Genomic DNA, 16,083 nt, shown 5'->3' with positions numbered 1-16,083 from the left:
GGAGGGACACATTTTTGAAAGAAATTTGGATGCTTTTTACAAAGTGCTCTGGTCCCATCCCCCAGGACGGAGAGATGTCCCACAAGTATGGAGGAAAGGGGACTATGGACTAGGAGTAAGGTGGTCACTACGGTGAGTAACCTGGTAATTTTCCCACTCTTACATATGTTTTGCTGTGTGTATTTCTACTTTTTGTCTGATCTTGGGCACTGGAGCCTCACCTACTCCATGGCATCATATTTTTCATGTGTGTTACACAGCACCTTCAGTGCAGTGACACAGGGTTGTCTTTTAGACTTCCCACTGACTCCATTTTCTGGGGCTGACTACTGTCTCCCAGAAAAGATAAAGTTGCCATTAACTTTATAATAGTCACTTTAACCACAGACCCAGTACACCTCATTTTACATGGAATATTGGAAAGGGTTAATTCTTATCCCTTTTTGTCTGTGTTTCTTGGAGCATTGTTTCGCTCCCTTTACACTAAAACTTGGCTGGTGGCAGTGGTATCTACCCTATTTTTTATACCGCGGTTATCTTAAATAACCATGGTATTGTTTTAGGCTATTATATTAGCCTCAAACATAGACCTGATTGACCATATATATGTTTTATTACGGTTCCGGCTGGGTTTATTCGCCATTTCTTTTTGTAAATGTCCTCCTCGTGTTTTACTCTGCACGTCAAACCAGGTTTGGTCCCTTTGTTCGCAGGCTCCTGCACAAAAGCCCTCCTTAAGGCGCCTGAAAGTCTGGGTAGGCAGGATGTGAGGAAAGGGGCCTTAGGACCCCTGCCATGGGTTCCCTTGGTAACCCAAGTCGCACTCCAGTTTGATTGGCTGGGTGACTGTCCTTGCCAGCGCAGCCAACCTGCTGTGTGATTGACAACCAGGCTGTATGAATTGGGAAAACTGCATAAAAAGCAGTTCTCTGTGACTGGAAGGGCAGATTCGCCACTGGAACGAAAGAACCAACGAGGAGCTGACAGAAGAGGACCCCTACAACGACTGAACCGCCCGGTGAAGCCCTGCTGCAGGTTCGAATCTTCAGAATCAGACGACTTCTTCCCTTGAGCTGGTGCGACCAAGCAGTTTGCCCAAACTGCAAGCCAGGATCCCTCCCCTGATCGAATTCGCTGTACAGAGCTACAGTGGGCCGGATAGCCAGGAAGGTCGGACCCTGCTTGGGTTTTAAGGAGCGCACCTTTTATTTGTTGCTTTGCTCTGCTGCTGGTTTCTTCCCTTGGTAGTGCAGGACCCTCCAGTCTTCCTAGTTCTGATCAGTCAGACAGTCGCTTCAGGAACCGTGAGCCTGCGGGAACTACCAGGAATGTCTGCCTCAGCTACAGCTCCCTCTCTGTTTTAAGGTACTGTGCAAATCCGGTTGTTCGTTTCATTCAGCCACGGTGAAAGTGTTTGAAATCTTTCTCCAAACCGAGGGCTTGTCCTTCTCTTCTCTTTGAACTAACTTTTCTACCAACCAACCTCGTCCGGAAACCGTGCCACGAACTTTACCGCAAATTACCCTGAACTGTATTATCTTGAGCAAAAGACTTTTGACCTATTGACTTTGGCCCTAAGCCTTTTCTATCTGATTTTATCATTGTAGTCTCTCTTGTTGGATTGCCCTGAGTACTTACCTGTTGGTGCGATTCAATTTCTGTTAACTTTTGTCTTTCCCTCCCTTTTAAATTGCTGTTGTGCCATTTTGCTCCCACTTCATTTTGTGAGCTTAACTTGTCTGGAATTTAAGGGAAGTGGTGTGGTGTATTAAGAGTGTGATATTTAAACTGCTTATAATAGTGTAATGTTATACAACTGAAGAGTGAAATAAATGTATATTCTTTTACTTGAAAACCTTGAATCACTGTTTGCCTGAATCATTGTAATTGCTGTCCTTTGTGTAACTATCTGATATTGCTCACTTACTCTTGAGATAAGTCTGGCTGCTCAGCCACTTCTACCACTTTAACTGTGTAGTACAGGCTTGTACCAAAGGTGAAATTCTACTGTCACTTGTAGTCTTAATTGTGTGTGGTGTTCCTAAAGGGTACTACATATAATTCTACCTAACACCGTCTCACACCCCTTTTGCCGAAGCCTCTGTATTCCTGCCCTCCCGGTCGCCTGACGGGCCCCTCTCGTACCGACATATTTCTTCCACTTTCCTTTTACCACCTCAAACATAGCGGATCTCCCATTATTACCCAATGGATACCACAACAGTTCCACACCTCTCTGATTTGGCGGCAAGTCACCTATCAGCCTCTTTCAGAGCTTCCTCCCCTGGTTGATCCCACAGCAGCACCGACTGTAATTGCTCTGCCAAAATTATTTCCCATAGTCTGGTAAACCCAGTCCACCCTCCTCCCTAGATCTTCTCAGTACCGCCAGAGGGAGCCTCCTCCTCCCCGTATTCCACAATGCCTCCCTCACCTAGCTATCCAACATTTTGAAGAAGACTCTTTTCACCACATATGGTATGCTCGATTAAAGGTAAAGAAGTCATGTCAGGATCACCATTTTGCATAATGCCACCCTACCCATCAGGGAGAGAGGTAAGTTCTTACAGAATTTGACCGAATCTCCTACTTTTGACAGCACCTTCCCTGTGTTATGTACAAATGTGTCCTCCATGTCATGGAATATCTGAATGCCTAGGTATTTAAATGACTCCCTCTCCCATTTTATCCCCAACAGCGATAGATGCTCCAGTTGTCTATCCGTAACCCTCCTAACGGAAACAATACTGATTTTTCTGCATCAATACGAAAACCAGATATAAACCAGAAATTCTTCAGTATCTCGAGCAGCTCTGCGAGGTATCTCCTTGGGTTTGTTACATATAACAGCAGGTCATCCACATATTGTGAAACTACATGTCTCAGACCCCCAGCTTCAATCCCTGCCTTCATCATTTCCTGCCGCAGAAATGCCGCCAATGGCTCAAGGGCCGAGGCAAATAGAATTGGGGAAGCTGCACACCCTTGCTGCTTCCCCTTGCCCAATTCCCATCATCCAGATACCCAGTTATTGATCCTCACCATTGCCATTGGTTTACTATATAACAAGCCCAACCTTCTGCAGATGTTGTTCCCAAACCCGAATTCCCTTAATACTTGAAATAGTCATTTCGAATGGTTTGTATCCTCCCACTTATTCCTCATCTTATGATGATATCCGTATCCTGCCAGCTTCGCTGCTTCGGAAAAATAATTCTCGGCAGAGGGCGCTGTGCACGAGGTTGTGGCGTTGATGTCCCTCGACGGGCTCTGTACCGTTTCAACATCATCATAAGTAAAAATAGCTTGTGCCGCGCCTGTTGGCTTCAGTTCCGTTTTTCCGATTGCTTCACTCTCGAGAACGGCGCGCTTCGAAATTTTCTTCTGAAAATGTCGTCTTCTTCCACCACTTCTACTCCAAGACTGCAGATCGAAGATGTCGATTACAGATCCTCACCGCGTTTGACTTTGGTGCCTAGGTTCAGACCATCGAACCAGCGACTGTGGCTCCTGTCAGTCGATGATGGAGAAGGCCCTTCGTAGGAAGTAGAGCGATTCAAAAGAATCGGATCGTTGTAAACACTCTAAGAGATCTCGATCTCGTAGTAGATCGAGACGCTCTTCATCTTCCTCTTCAAAAAAGGTTAAGAGGATACATAGATCTCCCTCTTCATCCTCCGATACATCTACCGAATTGGTACGATGCCCAACTAAGTTGGATTCCCCAATAAAATGGGAAGAATTTAGAAGGAAGATGATGGAGGTCTTTGAGAATGCGGCCTCGACCCCCTCAAAGAAGCCTCAAAACAGGCAGACCCCGGTCACTCCGTCGGACGACACATAGAAGTCAGGAACTACTGTGGTAAAACCCAGAAATATGGGTGAAACTCGTAAGACTCGAGTCAACGTCAAATCGTCGAAGATTCCTCGAGAATCGAGTGTTTCCCCGACACTGTATAAAAAACAAAAGTTGTTGAAACCCACGACAACTTCGTCTATGCCATCGGCGCCGACGGATTCGTCAAAAAAAGCCAAAAGCGTTTTCGACGCCTTTGTCGAAGACATCATCGGTGTCCTTGAAGACTCCTTCGATACCATCGAAGGTTCCTTCGATTACTTTGACCCAAACTCATGAACAGCAAAGGAGATTTACCCCTTTATCTAAGTCAGACTTCTTTAAGTATTTGGGCCTCATTACGACACTGCCGGTCCGGAAAGAACGGTGGTGGTGGTAAAACCAGTCCTGCAGGCGGGAGGTGTCACTCCCGCCAGGTCTGACCTGGCGGGTTTAACACCACCCACCTGCAGGCGGAAATGGAAACACCGGCTCCGTCATAGACGGAACCAGTGTTTCCATTGTCCCCATCCCCATGGAGTCCTATGGGACTCCATGGGAATGGGGACTTACACAATTCCGCCTCCGGAATACCCGGGTCACGGGGTCGTAATGCCCCAGTAATTCCGGGAATCACGGAGGCAGAATGGTAATATGAGTCCGGCAGTAACCTGCTGGTTTTTCCGGCTCGGTTACCGCCGGACTCGTAATGAAGCCCTATGTCTTCTATTTTTGAAGAAAGTGGCTCTGAAGAAGAGGAGGTTTCTCCTTTTGGAGTACAATATGTTACTAGAGAGGTCCCAGAAGAATTAATCGTTCCAGAATCGAAAATGAGAGACCTGTGTGATACCCTTCACTCTGCTAGTGGCATTGATACGTCACCTGAGTTGGAGTTGGCAAAACCTGACCCTGCAGAACATGCAGATTCAGGGTACAGGAGTTTAATGAATAGAGTGGTGGAATACATGGGCTGATGGTAGAGCCTCACCCACTTATGATCAGGATGATATGACAGACATACTTGATCAGGCCCCCCAGAAGGATCCAGTTCTCCTCAGGGCACTTCAAAGAACGGTAGAAAAAAAACTGGGAAGTTCCTGATACTATTGCTACAGTCAACAGTAATTTTCCAAAGAGGTATAGAGCTTCTAATTCTGATCCTGATTATTTAAGCAGACATCCCACTCCAGAAAGTCTGGTTATTCAGGCTGCAACTTCCTCAAGACAGACAGAATATCTATCTATCCCCCCGGATAGAGAGGATAAGAAGGTGGATGCTTGGGCCCGTAAGGTCTTTACTTCTGGTAGCATGGCTCTCAAGTCAACTAATGTCACCTGTACCCTGGCCAGATTCACCCATACCCTGTGTGTCATGATCCATCGATCACGCCCCTTTTGGTCCTCCTGGTCCCTGGCACGTCAGGGGTTGCTCGCTGTAGTACACCCAACATGCCGAATTCACAGAACGCGGTCTATCGACCTTTACGGCCATGCTGCACGTTCCATAAAGGAACCACGCCCCTGTGGCTCCGCGTGTCTTCACGCTATCGTTAGCTGAGGCTAGACGTGCGTCGCAGTTCGTGCTCCTGGAACTGGTTGCTACTCGAATTTCCCAGACCATTTCCTTCTCCTTCTCCTTCCTCCCCCTTGTACCTGTATTCCAGCCGCGTTCCGCGCAGACCGCTCTCGTGTGCGGCCTTCCTCCCTGGAGTTCCGTGGTCCCGGACGAAGAAGCTGAACGAATCCTGGAATCCGACGACGGCCGAGCGGGCTTATACAAGACCCGAACAGCACGGAAGAAAACCCCGGCGAAGGATCCCGCAAGGCAGCAAAAACAGGTGAGAAAAAAGGAAACCTGTGACACTGTGAGTCTGCATGTCGGCGCGGCTGAACATATTCTGGAAGGCAAGGAAAGGGAAAGCTTCCTGAATATTGTCAAAGACGGAAAGGAGGCAATGGGGGAATGTCTCCAGTCTGGACTGGATACTGCTGATAGTATCATCAGATCCATGGCTGCAAGCACAGTGCTACGCAGATTTGCGTGGTTGAGGAAGTCGGGGTTGGCACCAGATATGCAGGCCAGACTTCTGAACATGCCTTTTGATGGCTTGAGGCTGTTTCCGTAGTAAAGCTGATGAAAGCTTAGAAAAACTACAGACTTCAAAAGCAGCAGCTAAATCTCTTAGCGCCTCCATGCGACAGCCTCAGAAACCGTATGCGCCCTCATCTTCCTAGAGAGGTTATTCTTTTCGGTACTACTCCTCTTTTGGTAGAGGAAGAGGACAGGCCATTCAAAGAGGCAAGAGAAATGTCGCTTGTGGTGGACGAGGAAAAAGTGCAAAACCAGCCTCAGGAGCGGCATCTTTGCCCTCAGCCGCTCCTGCAGCCGCGTCCAAATCTCTCTGAGGCCTTATCACACAAAACCCTGGTGGGAGGCAGAATCTCTAAGCATCTGAAAGAATGGCGGGGCATTACTTCAGATGCTTGGGCACTGGAGACAGTAGCTGAAGGTTACTACCTTCCTTTCCTAAAAAGGCCTCAAGACCATCCACCGGGAACCAACTCTGTCAAAATTCCAGATCCGCTCCTGTTGCAGGAAATTTTAACCCTGCTAGAGAAAGGTGCAATAGAACTGGTACCTGTAGCAGAGATGAAGAAGGGTTGGTACTCCCCCTACTTTCTCATTCCAAAGAAGGACGGAGGATTGAGACCCATCTTGGACTTAAGAAACTTGAACAAGTTCCTCAGGAAGGACAAGTTCAAGATGGTAACCCTTTCTCAGATCCTTCAGGCTCTCCAACTCCAAGACTGGTTGGTATCATTGGACCTTCAGGATGCTTACTTTTATGTGCCAATCCATCCCAAGCACAGAAAGTACCTGAGGTTCGCGGTTGGCGGTTCTCACTTTCAGTTTCGAGTTCTGCCATTCGGGCTGACCTCCCCACAAGGGTTTTCACCAAACTGATGGGGGTTGTGGCAGTAAGTCTCAGGAGAGGGGGGGGTTCATGTCTACCCCTACCTGGACGATTGGTTGATCAGAGCGCGTTCTCCCGAACAAGCTCAGGAAAATCTGTCGATCACCTGTCACTTCCTTCACAAGCTGAGCTTCTCCCTCAATTTCAAGAAGTCTCACATGATACCATCTCAAAAGCTCCAGTTTATTGGAACAGTTTTGGATACTTCCTCGAGCAAATCCTCGCCTCCCGAGGTGAGAGCTCTCCACATTCTGCAGATGGTAAGAAAGTTCCAGAATGCCCAGCATCTGCCGCCCTTCGATTTTCTGAGGTTGCTCGGCCTCATGGCATACTGCATTTTTCTGATGCCAGAGGCCAGTTTGAGAATTAGATCCCTTCAATGGGCCCTCAGAACTCAGTGGTCCCAGTTCACAGGGAGTATGTCGGATCTTCTGCAAGTCCTGAGCACAGTTGCTCAGGATCTAATATTGTGGGCTTGCAAGACAACATCCTCAAGGGAGAATCTTTTTGGCAACCATGGCCGGAGATAACAGTAGTAATGGACTCCTCACTCACGGGGTGGGGAGCCCATACCAACGATCTGACAATCAGCGATCATTGGTCTCCAGCGGAGTCCAAACTACACATCAATCTATTGGAGCTGAGGGCAATCAGACTAGCGCTGAAGGCCTTCCTGCCCTCTGTACAGGGAAAGAATGTCTTGATAGTGACGGACAACATGCTGGCCATGTACTACCTCAACAAGAGAGGAGGCGTAGGGTCACTACCACTATGCAGAGAGGCAATGCATCTCTGGTTCTGGGCAATACGAGAAGGAATCTCTCTATCAGCAGTTCACCTAGCCGGAGAGCAGAACACGGCGGCAGATGCTCTGAGCAGGCAGAGCACAGTCTCCCACGATTGGGAGCTAGCTCAGGAAGTCCTTCTGGAGATCTTTGCCCCTTTGAGGAACCCCTCAAGTGGATCTGTTTGTGACCACGGTAAACCGGAAGTGCGAACAGTACTGCTCATGGGAATTTCCTCCGAGAGGAGCTCTAAGAGACGCGTTTGTGGTGGACTGGAAGTTTCCACTTCTGTACACATTTCCTCCAGTCCCCATGATTCCTCAAGTAATCAGGAGGTTGAGAAAGTTTAGGAAAACCATGATCCTAGTGTTAGGCAGAAACCTGTGCAGTTCCCTTAGGGACCACTGCAAAAGATTTAAGACTACAGGTGTTTGGCAGTAAACCCACTTGGTAGCAGTCTGTACCACACAGATTCACTTGGTAGCTGTGGCTGAGCAGTCAGACTTCTCTCAAGAAGAGTTAGGCAGTATATAGAGTATACACAATAGGTACAGAGACACAGTGGTACAAACAAACACTGACCAGAGCTTTGGTGTAAAAGTATATAATTATTTATTTAAAAACACACTTGTAAATCACACTAGCAAAAAAGAGGTGAGTAATTTCAGCACACAGTCACTATCATATATATACAACTCTATTCACTTATTAGACAAGTCTTAGTGAGAAACACCACTTATTTTCAGACAGAGGTGAGCGCTTAACATAAGATGATACCCTAATAAGTTGTAAAGAAAGGGAGGGGTAAAGGCAGAGTTAAAGAACAATAACTAGTACTCCCACCTCCAAACTTAACACTGCTATGGGAGTTTATCATAAGATGAGGAATACGTGGGAGGACACAATCCATTCGAAGAACAAGTTACTTACCAACTGTAACGTTCTTTCGACTGGATGTTCCTCCCACATATTCCTCATCGCCTATCCTACCCCGCAGTACAGTTTACGTTTCTAACACTTTCATCTCACAAAGAGTCTATGGGCCTCATGACACGGAATGCGGTAAACCATGGTGCTATTAGCACCATGGTTGCCGCCGGTACCATACCGGTACCACCATGGAGGAAAGGGGAATTACCACCCCATTCCAAGGTTGGCGGGGCGGTAATTCCCCCTTTCTCCATGGCCCTTCCCCATTCCCATTTTTGCCCCATAGGACTCAATGGGAATGGGGAAGGAGCTAATTACGGTACCGCAAATTGCGGTACCGTACTTAGCACCAAGGTCCCTTTGCGGGTCCCAACTTTAACGGCTGGTCTACACCAGCCGTTAAGGTCGGGTCCCGCAAAGGGACCTCGTAGTAAGGTGGTAAGGGCTTACCGGTACCGGTGCCCTTACCGGTACCGGTAAACCCTTACCACCTACCGTGTAATGAGGCCCTATCAGTCATGAGGCGCGCCTGGGTGTTCCTCGAATATTTCCTCGAAAACACAGAACTGAAGCCAACGGGCGCGGCACAAGCTATTTATACTGATGGTGACGTCGACACGGTATGGAGCCCGTCGAGGGACATCAACGCCACGACCTCGTGCACAGTGCCCTCTGCTGAGTATTTTTTTTCCGATGCAGCGAAGCTGGCAGGATGCGAATATCATAAGATGAGGAATATGTGGGAGAAACATCCAGTCGAAATGAAAGTTACAATTGGTAAGTAAATTGTTCTTCTATTCTAGTGAGTCGAACGCCTTCATGGCGTCAAAGGAGGATATTACCATGGCCCTCATTACGACCCTGGCGGATTTTTTCCGCCATCGGCGGACTTTTCCGCCATGGCGCAAAGTCCCTTTACGCCATGGCGGATGGCGGACTTACCGCCCCATTCCGAGGTCGGCGGGGCGGTAAGTCCCCATTGACCCATTTACCCTTCCCCATTCCCATTTCGGCCCCATAGGGCTCAATGGGAGTGGGGAAGGAGTTAATTACGCCACCGTAAAGTACGGTGGCGTAATTAACACCAAGGTCCCAGAGCGCCATGGATTTTTCCGCCCGCAAAAAGCGGGCGGAAAAATGACCATGGCGCTCCGGGAACTCGTAGTTGGCGGTAAGGGGTCCGCGCAGCTAACGCTGGCGCAGACCCCTTAGCGCCAGGGTCGTAATGAGGCCCCATGTCATGCTTTTGCGTCTTTACTAGATCCATGACATGATGAAGGCGAGAGAGGTTACCAGAGGTGTTTCATCCCCCAACAAACCAGCATTGATCCGGATGGACGAGTTGCGGCTCTACATTCGCCAGCCTGGTTGCCAGAATTTCCCCCAAAATGTTCCCATCAACATTTACTAAGGATATCGCCTGATACGCCATACAATCCAACGGGTCCTTCCCTTCCTTCAATATCACTGTAATCACCGCCTCTCTCATAGATTCCGGGAGATGACCCTTCTGAAAAGGCTTCATCATACACCTTCAGGAGCTGTAGGGCTTAAAGGTCAACAAACGTGGAATAAAACTCTACCGAAAATCCATCACTACCGGGTGCTGTACCTTTCCTCATATTGTGAGTCGCCCAACGGATATTTCCCTCCTTATTTGGGGCTTCCGGTTGCTCTCCTAATTTTGGTAGTTGTATTAATTCCATAAGGTCTTCCACATCTACATCCACATACCCATTCTCACTTATGTATAGTTCCCTATAAAATGCAGCAAAGACTTCATTGATCTTTTCCTGAGTTCCCAATATCTCCCCCGAATTAGTGCTAATGTGGGTAATAAGCCGACCCAGGTTTTCTCTGCTAATCAGCCAGGCCAATATCTTTCCTGCCTTATCTACCTCCCCGTTCAGTCGAACATCCCGTTGTTAGGGAGAATTCTCATAAATTGTTGATCTCCCTTACCTAAAGAGTCCCCCAGCAGCTTTGCTGGATTTCTAGGATTTTTATTTCACCTGTTAAGAGTGTGAGTCTTTTTTCCCACTCTTACATGTGTTTTGCTATGTGTATTTCTACTTTCTGTGTGATCTTGGGCACTGGAGCCTCACCTACTCCATGTGCACCAATTTTTGTGTTACAGAGCACCTTCAGTGCAGTGACACAGGGTTGTCTTTGAGACGTCCCACTGACTCAATTTTTCTGGGGCTGCCTACTGTCCCCCAGAAACAGGTAAAGTTGCCATTAACTTTATATAGTCATTTTAAACCACAGACCAGTACACCCCATCTTACATGGAGTACTGGAAAGGGTTAACTCTTGTCCCTTTTTGTCTGTGCCTCTTGGAGCCTTGTTTTGCCTCCTTATCATTAAGACTTGGCTGGTGGTAGTGGTATCTACCCTAACATTTCTACCGCAATTATCTTATATAAACGTGGTAATGTTTTAGGCTATTATATTAGCCTCGAACATAACCCGCTTGACCAAATACATTTTATTTTGGTTTTGGCTGGGTTGAGTCGCCATTTCTTTTTGTTAAAGTCTTTCTCGTGTTTTTCTCTGCGTGTCAAACCGGGGATGACTCCTTTGTTCGCTGTCTTTTCGCGGGCTTCTGCACAGAAGCCCTCCTTAAGGCGCCTGATAGTCTAGGTAGGCAGGATGTGAGGGAGGGATGTTCAGACCCCTGCCATGGGATCCCTTGATAACCCAAGTCGCACTCTTGTCTGATTCGCTAAGGGGACTGGCCTTGCCAGGCCAGCCACCCTGCTGTGTGATTGACAGCCAGGCTGTATGAATGGGGGAAAACTGCATAAAAAGCAGGTCTCGGGGAATGGAAGAGCAGAGTCGCCACTGGAACGAAAGAACCAACGAGGAACTGGAAGAAGAGGCCCCCGAGGGCTTGTCCTTCTCTTCTCTTTCAACTAACTTTTCTACCAACCAACCTCGTCCGGAATCTGTGCCACAAACTTTACCGCGAACTACCCTGAACTGTGTGATCGTGAGCAAAAGACTTTTGACCCATTGACTTTGGCCCTAAGCTTTTTCTAGCTGATCTCCTCACTGTAGTCTCTCTTGTTCAATTGCCCAGAGTACTTACCTGTTGGTTTTGCCTAATTTCTAATAACTTTGTCTTTCCCTCCCTTTTAAATTGCTGGAGTGCCATTTTGCTCCCACTTCCTTTTGTGAGCTTAACTTGTCTGGAATTTAAGGGAAGCGGTGTGGAGTATTTATGATTGTGACTTTTGATCTTGCTTAGAATAGTGAAATGTTATGCAATTGTTGAGTAAATAAATATGGAGAAAGGGCTGGACTTACTTACTGTTAGGCTGTGGCGAGTCGATTGCTGCACAGAACGCTCCTGTATCCTGTGTTCTGCCGAGGTGCGTGTGCCTTGAAGGATTTGAGTACAGCTGACCTTAAGAGGCCACCTCGCGCGCCCTTGTGGCGTAAGCCCTGTGGAGAAAGGGCTGGGCTTACTCGCTGTTAGGCTGTTTGGCGAGTGGCGCTTGGTGCCGAAGTCTTTAATTCAATGTCTGCACAAGCCACTCCTGTGTCGAGAACGCGGGCCCAGAAGAAACGACAACGTCCTGGAGGTAACAAAGATTGCAGCACGGCACAACGGCCTTCCTCCAGAAAAGTAAGTCATTTTTATTCCTGCAACTCAACAAGTGAGAAAGTAAATGTTCGCAGTAGTGATGTTACTATTGAGAGTGTAACTCATGCCTTAAGTAAGCATCTGCCCGACTTCAGCAGGGTAGGCGGTGGACTGCCTTTATGTGCTAACTTGGGCAACAGTAATTGCAGCAACCGTACAAAAGAACCGGCCTCGCCCCAGTTGGGGCTCGAGGCTTCAATTGGCATGACGGGTTCCAGTAACAATTCAGTATACACCAATCAATGTAACACAATCGTGATCAGAGTCTCACCCAATGCACGTGTGGTCTCTGGGGGCCGGCTACGGCCGTCGGGCATGGTGGAAGATCCTTTGAATGTTGAATGCATCGCCGGGGAAGCGGAGGAGGCCGTGAGTGAGGCTGGCCTCGCGCGGCGGGTGACGGCAGGGGCTGGGGTAATGACGCCAGCTCGCAAGGACGAGTGCGAGGGGGGAGTGCCTGCTGCGGTCAGCCACAACCGAAAAGCCCTCACTAACTCCACTCCCACAGTAGGGACTTCCATTCCGGTTCCCACCTTTACAACGGTAAATGCTGATGGAGTGGTTGGGGTAGCCAAAGATGCCTCTTTAAATTCAGCGGATGTTGAGCCTAACCGAGGCAAGCTCTTGTGTACAAGCTCGCCGATCCCACGACCGGATACGTTCTCGGAACTGATCGCCAACGATGTACACAATGACGAAGTATTCTGCACATCTCTCGGACTGATAAAGGAACCTGTTGTCTTGGAGTTTGCGTCCAACATACCGCTAATTATGGGCAGGTTGACGGCCCATAGGCAAGAAGAGTGTCGCAACTCCTTAGAGGTCGCGAACAAGGTGCTGCACAGTTTGATATCAATGAACAAAGCATACAGTAGTAAAATAATGAAAGATGTAATCCCGCAACTCGAACAAACGCAAAAAACAGCACTGAACCGCCAGAATTCCCTATTGAATGAACCTAACGAGGACATATGGGCTAATGTAAGCTACAAATGGAGGAAGACGTCTGCCTATGGATCGAAGGAGATGTCAAGCGAGACCTCGCTGAATGATTTGTCTTTCAACCAGATGAATTCACAAAAGAGACTGTTAATGTAAAACGGTTGGAGACGAAAACTACGCATCAGCGTGCTCGAAATCCACAGTCCTCTGGCACGTCTCTATCGGACACCTGTGACCTTTCTGATTCATCCTTTATAGAACAACCTTTTCCGAAAATAGGGCGGGGAAGAGTTCACAGGCAAAGGAAGGCGAGGAAGCGGGTCTCTCAGGCTAGTAACTTAGAGAGTAATGAACCTAGGTTAACAACTGAGCTAAAAGCCTCGATAATATCTTCCTTAGCGATTTCCTTGGCCCCCTTCATGAAGTTATATGAAAATTTTAATGTCTCAATGAAGGATCTTAGAACACTGACGGCCTTAATGAATACCAAAGTGGGCCACCTGGAACAAATAAGCAGTCAGTCATCTAGTAATGTCAATGAAGGATTGAAAAGCCTAGACGCTTCATTCAAATCTTTGTGTGATCAAAAGAGAAACGATTCCACTGACAAAAAACGTTTGGCAGAAGTGGCCCGAGAAGCACTGGCACTATTCAAATATGAAGGACTGGAACTAGTAGGACTCCATCAACACAATGAATCCAAAGCGACCAATACATCGAGAAGGGTCTCAAAGCTGCCTCTAGTCGAGTGCCCTGGGTTAACACTGCAGCCCCCGGGTGGAGTTCCAGAGGGTGCCCACAGTGAAGCGGAGAGCGTCTCCCGAGGGCCTGAAGGGACCGTGTTAACTCTGCAAGGCCGTGCGATCGATCTCACTAGCTCTGAGGGCGATGTTCATGTCGCCCATTCACACCCAAGCGTGGATAACACAACGACAAACTCACAGGGACGAGCCACTAGTACTACATCTGAGTGCGAGCAAATTGCTGAGATTTCATTTAATACGGCCTTTGAGCAGGCCAGAGTATGCAAGAGACAATTGTGTATTGACGACCAAATACCAACGACTTCCAAAATGGAATCACATCTAATCACAGAGAAAAGTGTGCCAATTGTTAGCCAAGGTGTAGAGAAACTCAATGTATTCTCCATTTTTGGGGTCACTCCTCAGATCACCACGAAACCAACGGAAGTTAAAGCCAAACCCACAAATCCCACTAAAAAATCAAAGAATTTGATGGCTAAGAAAAACAATAAAAATACAGGAGCAAGGAAGTTCCTGAGGAACATAAAATTAGTGCAAATTGTGATGAAAGATTCCAGTAAACTCGAATCAAAAGAACGTACACATCTGCTGGAGCAGACAACGGAAGTGGTGCCTAATCGAGTAGCGACGGAGGTTGAGACACCGTCTAATGACATATCGGCTGAGCTCCTAAATATGTCTACATACGATGAGGTGGAGGAAGTCGAGGTTATAGACACCGGTCTGCCAACGCCACGCTTGGAAAACATACGTGAGTAAGTGCACCAGAGTATCCACGCAATGAACGCCCAGGTGACACGGAGGGGGGTGCCGCTGTGGCGGAAGCTTCGCCTGCACGTCAACTAGACGGGGCTGCCTCACTGCGGATTGTGGGAACCAGGAACATCAGAACCTGTCACTTTGTTAATTAATCAGCGAGCCTAGAGACGGGACCAACTGTCTCTGCAAGCCCACTGTTCCTGACAATGCATGAAAGGAGGCTGAAATTATGCGCCAGACAAAAAAGTGAACAACCGGAAGAATGCGTGGTGTATCGAATTGATACACACAGGAAAGAGGAAGTGAATGCTCCCTGTATTCGGGGAGCAGTATGGGCAGTTTGTGGTCTTAGCAACAAAAATGCGGACGAGAACCTACCAAGCAACCAATGTGACACATGCGCAAAATTTCAAGGAAATCAAAAGAAGTCAAGCTAAAAGAGAGCAAGACTTGGTGCCGGTCATTAAGCTAAGGATTGAGCGGCTCAAGTCCAAAGACAAGCTGATTTTAAATCGCACGAATATCATCAGATTATTTGACCTGATTCCAAGCCTACGTGCACTCACGTCCAACGACTTAAAGATCGTTGAATTTCCCAATGAAAGACGGAACGATAAGGTAATTCTTCACATGTCCTCGTCACTGATAGCTACCACAATTCTTGATGCCAACGTAGCCCTATTCTCGCTGGGGTTTAAAGTTTACATGCTGGAAGCACCCTGTATGAGTCAACTTGATCAGGGCACTGGAGCTAACCCCGACATGTTAAGCTGTCTGCAACAGAGTACGTTGCTACGCCTTCAAAATAAAGAGGAGAACATTTGCCCTCAGTCTACCGACGTAAGGAAAGAAGTTAGTGTGCAGGCCGCAAGTCTTAAGTGTGAAAATGCACAGAGTAAGAGAAAAAATCTAACTCAAAGACGAATGAGGATGAGAGTGCATATGATGCAACTAAAACGGACATAAGAATCACCATATGCGGAGTCCAAAGGTCAAGAATGCTACTAGACAGTGTCACCAGTCGTCCAAACGCAAGGGGGGGCAATGGAGACTGGGGCTGGGTAGCTGCTATGCTTAACACGAATGACCAACAATAACGCCAGGAGAAGTCTATCTCAAGTGTGTGCTTAGTGGCTTCTTGGAACACGCGGGGCTTCATACACCTGTTCAACACGAACTGGCTGGAAGGTTTGACCATCGTCTGTTTGCAGGAAACCTGGATAAGCGAAACTCCAATTTCAAGCGATTACGAAGTCGCCTTGAATCCCGCAATAAAATTGGTGAAAGGGCGTCCGATGGCGGGCCTGCTAACACTAGTAAACAGGCCATCGGGCTTCAGGATTGCAAAGGCTACCAATCATTCCCCATTCATTCAAGAAATTACGATCACAAGGCAGACGTTGGGTACTGAGGACACAGATGAAATAACACTATCAAATATGTA

General features: G+C 47.7%; 1 protein-coding gene across 2 annotated transcripts in view; it reads left to right on the top strand.

The window, feature by feature from the left end:
* JAKMIP1 (janus kinase and microtubule interacting protein 1) overlaps positions 1 to 16,083 on the top strand; it is a 3,487,328-nt gene that overhangs the window by 766,029 nt on the left and 2,705,216 nt on the right. The gene's annotated exons all lie outside the window — the stretch shown is intronic.

Source organism: Ambystoma mexicanum, chromosome 6q (assembly GCF_040938575.1).
Source record: "Ambystoma mexicanum isolate Mex_15411 chromosome 6q, UKY_AmexF1_1, whole genome shotgun sequence".
Taxonomy (NCBI): Eukaryota; Metazoa; Chordata; class Amphibia; order Caudata; family Ambystomatidae; genus Ambystoma; species Ambystoma mexicanum.
The sequence above is the reverse complement of the archived record's forward strand: the minus strand, read 5'-3'. Positions and strand labels throughout refer to the sequence as shown.